The 9,345-nt window shown below is 43.7% G+C and overlaps 1 long non-coding RNA gene across 1 annotated transcript; it reads right to left on the bottom strand.

Moving 5' to 3' along the window:
• Window positions 1–5,990: 5,990 nt before the first annotated feature.
• Window positions 5,991–8,047, bottom strand: LOC111845827 (uncharacterized). Its single transcript, XR_002838737.2, has 3 exons — window positions 6,790–8,047; window positions 6,621–6,705; window positions 5,991–6,431 (listed from the first exon to the last, which is right to left on the bottom strand). It is a non-coding gene; the product is annotated as an uncharacterized lncRNA (long non-coding RNA).
• Window positions 8,048–9,345: the final 1,298 nt, after the last annotated feature.

The raw sequence follows: 9,345 nt of genomic DNA, 5'->3' as shown, positions 1-9,345 counted from the left end.
CATAGGCTCCCTCATAGTTTCATGTCTGATTAAATCAGCTCCAGTGTCACAAAAGATTTCCCTGAATTGGAGGACACACAAGACAATATAAAAGACAATGGAGATCTTGTTTTTTGATAGATGTCCCTGCAGGTTAGGAGTCATTGTGGTTGAGGATGAAGAGGAAACAATGGGAAAAAAATGTTTAACAGAGTGACATGTAAATGTTGAACAGGAAAAAAAAAAAACTCCCCAGACTCCAGGAACACTTGTTAAGCATACAATTCAGGCACTTAGAATACAGACAAACGACAAACAATGAACAACCGGCAATTTCCATTAATAAGGAGCCATTGCCAAAGCGTGTCTATGATGCATTTTGAGTGCAGAATAACACAGTTGTTAAAACTGGCATTAAAGCATAATAAAAATTATTCATGAGAACAAGTCACAGGCTATCATAATGAACGGACCAATAGAGACCAACAATAATTACCTAATAAACAAAAACACCAGTGGAAAAACTGAAATAATATCGTAATTCTCACACAGACGGCAGCATGCGGTGTAACGTGTCAGAGAAGGCGGCGGTACAATGGGCAGGCAGGAAGGTCATGTGACCCAGTGGACCATACATAGCAGAAGAATGGCTAATTAAGGTGTGTAGCATTAAGAGCATAGTAAAAGATAAAACAAAAGACACACATAGATCTGCAAGCTTATTAATTTTCTTCCATGATGGCTGGAAAATTACGATCCTTCTAATTCCCATTACTAGCGTTCGCTAATGCCCCCACAACAAATGTCCTCATATCAACCCCCAAATTGTAGCATATTTTAATTAGCCAAACAAACAGCTTTGTTGGTAAAATGCTAATGCTCCTAACTTCAAATCTTCTATCACAGTTGAATGACTTCTACAAAAAAAAAAAAAAAAATCTGAATTAATTTGTTTAAGAGCAGCAGCAGCCCGGTGTGTGTCTGTGTGTATCTGTGTGTGTGTGTGTGTGGTCCAGGTACACATTACATTGTGGGGACTAGATGTCCCCACAATGTAATGTGGAAATTAAATTTAATAAAAAATCTGGGACTGCAATCAAAAAAATAAAAGTGCAAAAAGACTTACTTATGGTTAAAGTTAGGGCTGGGCAGGGGTTAAGGTCATCATTGTTGGGATTAGGGTTTTGCCCTAATTAATGTATGGTCCCCACGAAGATATGAATAAAGACATGTGTGTGCGTGAGGCAGGAAAAGACATGGCAGCTACTTCCTGTTACATACGGACTGCTAAATGTACTGCTATTAAGTAGCCATGATGAAAATGTGCGCACATCTCATACACATTCATACACATTTTGTTCAGACAGTTTTACACACAGCACTGGTCCTGTGTTGGCTATCAGTTCTTTAGTAGCATAATTGAACAGTATGGTTTAGGCAACTAAACGAGTACTAAATCACACAAGCGTTACACCAAAACGGCCTGGAGTCGTGCAGGTTTTAGAGGACATTTTAATTAGTGCCTGATTTACAAGTGAAACACCAGGTGAGCTGACTTAGTGTCCATTAAAACAATTAGGCGCCGAATGGAAATCAACACAGCTCTCTGAGCTCGAGGGCTAAGAAAGGCCTACAGCTAGATAGATACCAAATATTTTAATTTTAATACACTTAGATACTCATTTTAGCTTGCAGGGATATGTCAAACCATTTGGTATATACGTGTGTGTGTATGGGGGGGGCTTCCCGTGACTGACAAAACTGCCCCAGGAATGTCAAACGGACAAAGGTCAGCTGAAATTCATCACGGCTCATTCAGCACACAAGTGGAGGGATCAGCTTTTAGACATTCTGTCTGATCAGTATTATCGCCTGCTGCTCCTCTTTCACTTATTTAAATATATAGAGGTTGCTCTTTCTTTTTTTGTTTGGGAGCGAAGGCAGAGAAGGAGAGAGATGGAGAAGGTGTTTGACTCCTGCCTTGTGTTAATACCAAAAGTGCATGGATAAACACGTCAACCCTCCTAGCGCTGTTTGTGTTCCACTCCGAGAGACACAGTCCCACTTAAGACTGTTCAAAGCCAAGCCTGACAGAAGTATATGCCTGTTTTTGTCATTACAAGCCCTCACGGGGGAATACAAAGAGAGTATTTAATTTTACCAGTTGAGCATAAATGAAATGTCATCGCAGATTACATATTGACATCTGTCTTGGCTTGCCTGACATTGTTTGTAAGCGTTATTCAACAGTGTGGTTGATGTACGAATTCTCCCAGGTCATCTGCGCTTTTATGCGTGATGCCCATGACAGGACAAAGGCCGTCGGGGGAGAAAGCAAAATAAAATTTACAGTCTTCCTCCCCTAACTTCTGTGGCCTCACTTTCCCTCCAAATCCCACTGAAGTTCCATTTTTTAGTATAGGTGGTATTAGCGCCTAATTAAATCACAGACACCAGAGCACGTAGGCGTAGCCTGATCTGATTTTACACTTCCATATCTGCACTGTCGGTTTTGCCGTGTAACACGTTTCATTAACTGACATCCAGTGTCCTAAACTTGTTTAATACGCCTATTTATAGCATTATTGAGTTTGCGAAGCTCATTAAACAGCGCTGGCTGCAGTGGTCATTTCCCAATTACATGCGCCGAGAAGATCCAGATGCCCCGGATCAGTGTCCATGTGGACAGTGCTTTTTCACTGGGCCGCTGAAGGATACCAGTTACCTAATTGTAACTGCATCAAATATATTGGCCGCACTGGATTTTGAGTGTCTGCCTTGTCCTTGGTGACTCTGACAAACTCCACATGTCTGGGACTAAATGGTGTTAAAGGTATTTAATTATGTTGGGAGTCCTCCTGTCCTGTAGAAGGCAGCACCTCTATGTGTGAGTCCCGCCAGTTTCAGTGGTTGCAATTTAAGCAGCCAAACATCGCACCGCTGGCTTCCGTCTTGAGGTGACCGGCCTAGACTGCAGATCTCGGCGAGTTGTGTAATTTGGCGAATCCCCCTTGTCATTTCCCGGCTGGGTCTCTGGTACCTCCAGCAGACGCGGCTGCCTGCCTTCGGCTGCTTTCCCCGCTTTTGACCAGGTGCCTCTCGCTCGCTAAGCCTGGGTGAGACGAGAGACCCTGACTACAGCCAAAGCGTTGGGTATCCGGGGGGCTACTGATGCAGCCGACCCTCCCCGGGTCTCGTCTGACGCAGCTCGCATTGAATAACAGACCTCCGACAAGCAATTCATATTTTCACATTAAATAACAGATATACTGTATATACACATACTTCATTTGTCACAGGCAGGAAAATGGACATTGATATATGCACAAACAAATGAATGAATAAAGAAAGATATGATTGAGTATGAAATGAAACAATGCTTCTTGTGCTATTTGCACGAGTATGAGTACAGGTGTACTGGAAGGTGTCTTTCCACATACTCCATCTTGCCTGTCTTTGTGACACACACACATACACACACACACACACACACACACATATATTATTATTTTCAGGGGTTAAGGGTCTAACTCAAGGGCCCAACAGACAGCAGACTATTCTGCTAAGGATGGGAGTCAAACCAGCAATCTTCTGGCAATTGTTGGCAAATTGTTGCAATACATATGTCAACACTGGTATTAGGCTGAGAAAGTCATAGTTTTTGTGAGTTTTTACTTAAACTTAATGCCAGGTTCCGCGTGTATGTCATATATATACAGTGTGTGTGTTTCTGTGTCAATACCTCTACACACATGAAATAACGGCACTCATTAGTAACTGACAGGCTGACAGATGTAAGTTCAGCCTGCGCCGCCTGACGAGGGAGCCTCTCACAGACAGCCGTTATCTTAGAAGATCCCCCTGCATGTCCGTCTCCTGGCATCCAGCCTGGCTCACCGCGATCTGCAGGGATGATGAATCTTTTTTCCTCCCTTCAAGGTATAACAGACAAATCTACATGTCAGAAACAGCCTGGCTGACTCTGATTAGAGAATCGGACCCTGCCAACAGCAGCAGGCCTGTCGTTAGCCCTTCGATGCCGTGGTCATGCTTTTTGGCAGTGTATCCACTAGAATAAGGCCGAATAATCTAAGTATCAAAAAATAAAAATGTCTGGCTGATTTTAGCCAGTCGGAGGCTCATTCAGGGCATCGTAACTCTGCCACTGGTACATTAATATTTTATTATGAAAGAGCATAGGTTAAAAATATGCCATTGAGTTGGGTTGTCTGTGAATAATTCTTTTTTTTTTTTTTGCAGGTGTAAAGAGATCTACATTCCCACAACTAATCAAAAGTTCTGCAGCATAACTGGGGAAAATGACAGGTTTTATTCTCTCTCTCTCTCTCTCTCTCTCACTCACTCTCTTTCATGAACACAGCACACAAACACACACACATACACACTCTGTATCCACTGAAGATCAGATGCATAGTAACAAGCTTAAATATTCCTCCTTCACACGCCAAACTAAATGTACAACCAATGCGATCATTAATTATGTCACCCCAATGTAAACAATTAAATGCTCAGTGCCCGCTGCCCAATGCCCAATGCGAACAATGAAATACAGTATTTATAATAGTATCCAAACTGGCAGTATGCACAGCACTGTTACAGGAGGTTAGAACCCCACCCCTGCTTTGTACGTGTGGAATTTTCCAGAATTTCCCGCTCGGGATGAACGAAGTCCATCTATTCATGAAGTTCTGGGAGTTCAATATTCACCTACTACAGACGTCCAGTAACCATGGAAATCGTTCACACCTCTGATTAATACAACCACTCCATCCAACTAATATGAAATAAAGTGTGGATGTTTTATTAAATGGCAAATTTCGCCAATTCGATGAGGGAGATGAAGGGTCTTGTCATCCATCTGTGACCTTGGATCTGTCTGCATCTTCCTAATGCCTATAAAATTAACCACCCTGCATGTTAAATGTAGTTCCTAATGAAACCCCTGAAAGCTCTGGCATACTGACACGTGTGGGTTGCTATCAATACTTTCATGTTTTCTGTCAGCTCACGCTGTTGTGAAATCTAGCCCAGTGATAGCAGACTGCCTTGGTTCTGGGCTGTGCTTTGCTGCTTTGAGTGGATTGTACTGAACCTGGCAGAGGTGGGCAGTTCAGGTCCAGAAAGTAAAAATCCAGACCAAGATTTTGTTTCGACCATCCAGTTGTGCACTCTGTTGCTGTGATTCTTTATACTGAACTACCTGGTTGAAACAAAATCCTGGTCTGGATGTTTACTCTCTGGACCTGAATCATTCACCTCTGGAATCTGGGATTGCCTTCTTTTGCTGCGATATTCTGCAAGGGCCGCGGCTGGGCACTTGCACGGTAGCCTGCTGACAAGGTGTAACTTTCTCGAAATTGTTCACTGACCCCACAGCTCTTGAATGCCTCATCTCCAGCCACACATTACACCCTGTTAGCACTATAATGGTGCTAATTTGTTGTATTGCTGCTGTAGAAATATGCTCTGTACTTATGTGTGTTTATCACAGTGAACAACTGTGCCAGGACATACAGCTGATTGCCAGTATCATACTGATTTGTTTAGTATCGTTCAGCGCAGTACTCGTGAAGCAGACCTCCCAAACCAGGGGGCGACAAAGGGAGCCAAGGCAAAGTATGATACATCCAGTCTCCTTATTGAGCCAAACGAGAGAATTGTTAAAGACACGGAGCACCTTGAAATCCAAAGGGAAGCACTAAATGTTAGTGTTTGTTCTGATTAATATCAAGTCATTTAAATGCAGCCAGGAAGTGCATTTAACTCAATTACAACCCTATTAATAAATTATTAATTTAAAAAAAACTATTATTGTGCACTTAACCTGAAATGTGGTTTTGACTTGCATCTCTATTATAAAAATGTGACCCTTATTCAGTACAGGGGAAGACATTTCAGATTTTAATTGTGCTTTATTGTTTCCAGACCATGCTTGATTTCCTTCCAGAGTCATGGGCCATTTACATTTCAAAGCCAAATCGCATGTCGCATTTCCCAGGCGAGCCCGAAAAGCCACGCTTGGGTGAAAGAAAAACACACCGCGCTCGATGCTAATCTCGGTGCGACCCGTCTCCTTCTTTATGGTCTGGCGGTTCATTGGAGGCTTCTAGACAGCCTCCGGGCCCTGGGGCAATCTGCACGGGCAAGAGGGTATGATGGGCGAGGAGGCGAGCATACAGGAGGTCAGACCTGGTGGCTGGCTCCTTTTTCCTTTGTTTTTATAAAGACAATGAACGGAACGCACCGTCGTGATATCTACAAGGCGCTGATCCATCACGGCTGGCCTTTGTGTCCACTGGTCCTGCTCGCCAGAGAGACATTGGTTTTGTGGAGGGGGCGGGAGGGGGGGGGTTCTATGTTTCAGGGCCAGGCACCCACGAAAATGATGCCCTTGGCTCACACAGCTCCCAGAGTGCGAATTGGGCTCCAGGCTGAGGCAGAACACAAAAGAAAAGCTAAATTACACTTAGACAAGTAAATGCGTGTTGTATAAATGCACCATTTTAAATGTGGTGGACAATTTACTGCCTGATGATATCTGGAATTGTTTTCATTCCAACATTATTATTATGATTATCATAATTATTATTATGACTGTTACTATTATTACTACTATTGACCTGCAATGGTCTGGGCTCCTATCCAGGATGGACCCCATCCTCATGTCTTCAGCTGCCTGGGACAGGCTCCAGACCCCCTGTGTCCCTGAGCAGGGTAAGTGGTTAGCAGATGGCTGGATTATTATTATTATTATTTATCATTATTATTATTAACTATGGGTAATCTCACCTGGGCTCACGCACTCAGCTGTAGTCGGTTTCCACATTACAAAGCAGTGGTAATAGGAAGCAGGACTTTGAGTTACTTGGTCTGCGTTATTTTGGGAAGCACTCGTAGGAGAGGAACATCTTTTCTCGTTTTTCGTTTCCCGGGGGAACCGGACACTAAAGGGCCGCCTATGTGTCACCGGGGTAACGGCCTTTACCGCCACGCGACCGCACTCTTAAACGGCGTGCGTGACCATGCGGTTTACTCCGCAGAGCCCGGTGCTAGCTAATCACGTTTACCCCCAATCCGTGAATCCGAGAACTGCCTGTAAAACCCCTTGATGTTTGGAGACATGATAGACACAAATCGTCAAGCAAAGGAGAACAGCCGATCAGCATACGTACGTATAACGTCTAGATATAAGCAGGGATGCACATAACTGGCACGCAAATACGCAATGACCTTTGAAAGCGATACGTACGGGAATCGATTGTTGTAACAGAGCAAATGCGTATTTATTTGCATTTCCGCTGCAATGACAAGAAATTGCCGTGCATTTTAACCTTTATACCGCAAATGAAGTACGAATTATAAAGGCTAAAATGCACGATTATGTCGTGTTATATCAGCGCAAAGGCACATAAAATGAGTGTGCATGTGCTCTGTTAGAACAGTAGATTGCCGCACGTACTGTAGTATCGCTTTTCTGTGCATCCCAGGATATACAGCCCTTACTGTGTTCTGATTTGAATGTCTGGTAATGTGGACAAAATCATCTGTTAAGTAAATTAATGTAAAACTTGTACAGAAGCACAGCACTTATACTCCAGACATAGTTTCATATTTTTACCCTAAACCCTATACTCCGACCCAGTAAGCTCAGCGCAGCGCTGTATCTGATGTCTCTTGGGTAGGCCTAATCCATGGGGCAAAATTGAAGCACGGCATAGGGGGGCACATTGCATTTTATGCAGGATATCAAAAGAGCCAATAGGAATCTCTCGTCTCTAGGACACTGAGCCGATGGGGCAGCCCCCATTAGAGGAGTCCTGCTAAAACCGGGGGGAGGCGTGGGCCACATTTGACTGGATGAGCGGAGATTAAACACAAACCGCATCTTGGAAGCAGTGTGATTCATAGCAGGCAGCGCAGTCGAGGGCTGCTCCCGTCTAGCTCGCAGGTTTCTCCGGTTGGTGGCTGGCCGACTGGGAGAGAGACAGCCGCGATGCTGATGCGGCACATTTCTGCCGCCCACCCCCCTGGAAGCCGGTGTCTCGGGGCTTCCCAAGGGCCACGCACAGCGTGACCGCTCCGGGTTCCGCTGGGGGAAGCGACGCATGGAATGAGCCGCCCGCTTTGACACGCACCTCTCGATCCCTCTTCGAGGGAGCGCAATGCGATACACTTTCCATTTCCCGATAGGAAGTGACCTTTCCGCAATCCATTTCTGCTGAGATCACCCTTTACGAAGTTACTTGTTTTGACAATTTTATTTTTTTCCTCTGTGATAACGGATTTTGTTTTCCATGGGATGTTTTTTATTTCACGCGACAGTCTGGGTAATGGAAGCACGCGTCTTTTCCGCCACGTCAAAGAGCCATTCCAGTAAGACCAGCTGAACAAACTTCCCAGTTCAGGCTTTGCTGACGGGAAACCCGACGTGAATCACAAGCCGACAATCCAGAATCAAAACCTCAAAGTAAATTTAACTAAAGGGTGTACAATGATTATGATGCCACAGAAATAAGGTCAGCGATTACCCAAGTACTTGTTTCCATTTTCCCTTCACTGAATAATAGACACAAACAAAAATGTGACATCAATTTGATGGTATACTGCACAAGCCGTAAATATTAGCATGTCTGGTAAACGTGCTTTTCATTGTACGTGGAGCCCGCACTGGTAAACAACGACAGGACAAACACATTTGTCTTGATTTCCAGAGGATTAACATAATATTGATATTATTCAATTCACTTGTCTGTGAATTAGCAGAACAATGTGAAATGATCCATATGAAACAAAATGAATTTGACGGCATCGCAAGCTGAATTTTGCAATTACGGGGAAAATTAGTTCCAGTTTGAAAGGAAGACATTCGCTCTTTATCGAAGCTGTCTTTGCGCCAAAAATACAGCAAGGACTAAACAAATCTCTACTGCAAAACATCCCCCAAGTAACGTTGTGAGCAAAACAATGAAAAAACACGGAGATCCAGATAATGTGGCATATTTGCTGAACGTGTCTGCTGCCACATTTTATTAGCATTATTCAATTAAGCTCATTACTGTGATTGTTGCTGTTTTCTCTTTTCCCGTCGGTGACGACATAGCATGACACATCCGGCAGTGAAATTTATCGCGCAGCCAATTTCCCCAACGCCTACCTTTTAGACTTTCGGTTCCGTATTTCATTAATATTGGACTACTTGTACCTGATAGCATCAAAAGTAACACACGCAAACGTAAAACTAAATTGTGTTGACATAAAATAATCAGAGTAGATTCTGGGGGAACAGTGGAAGCATGACAGTCTAAACAAGAAATCAGCGTTAGTAAGAACTGTATAATGTGACTG

The sequence above is a fragment of the Paramormyrops kingsleyae genome, chromosome 4, assembly GCF_048594095.1.
Source record: "Paramormyrops kingsleyae isolate MSU_618 chromosome 4, PKINGS_0.4, whole genome shotgun sequence".
NCBI lineage: Eukaryota > Metazoa > Chordata > Actinopteri > Osteoglossiformes > Mormyridae > Paramormyrops > Paramormyrops kingsleyae.
Note: the sequence above shows the minus strand (reverse complement) of the source record. Positions and strands in the feature narration are given on the sequence as shown.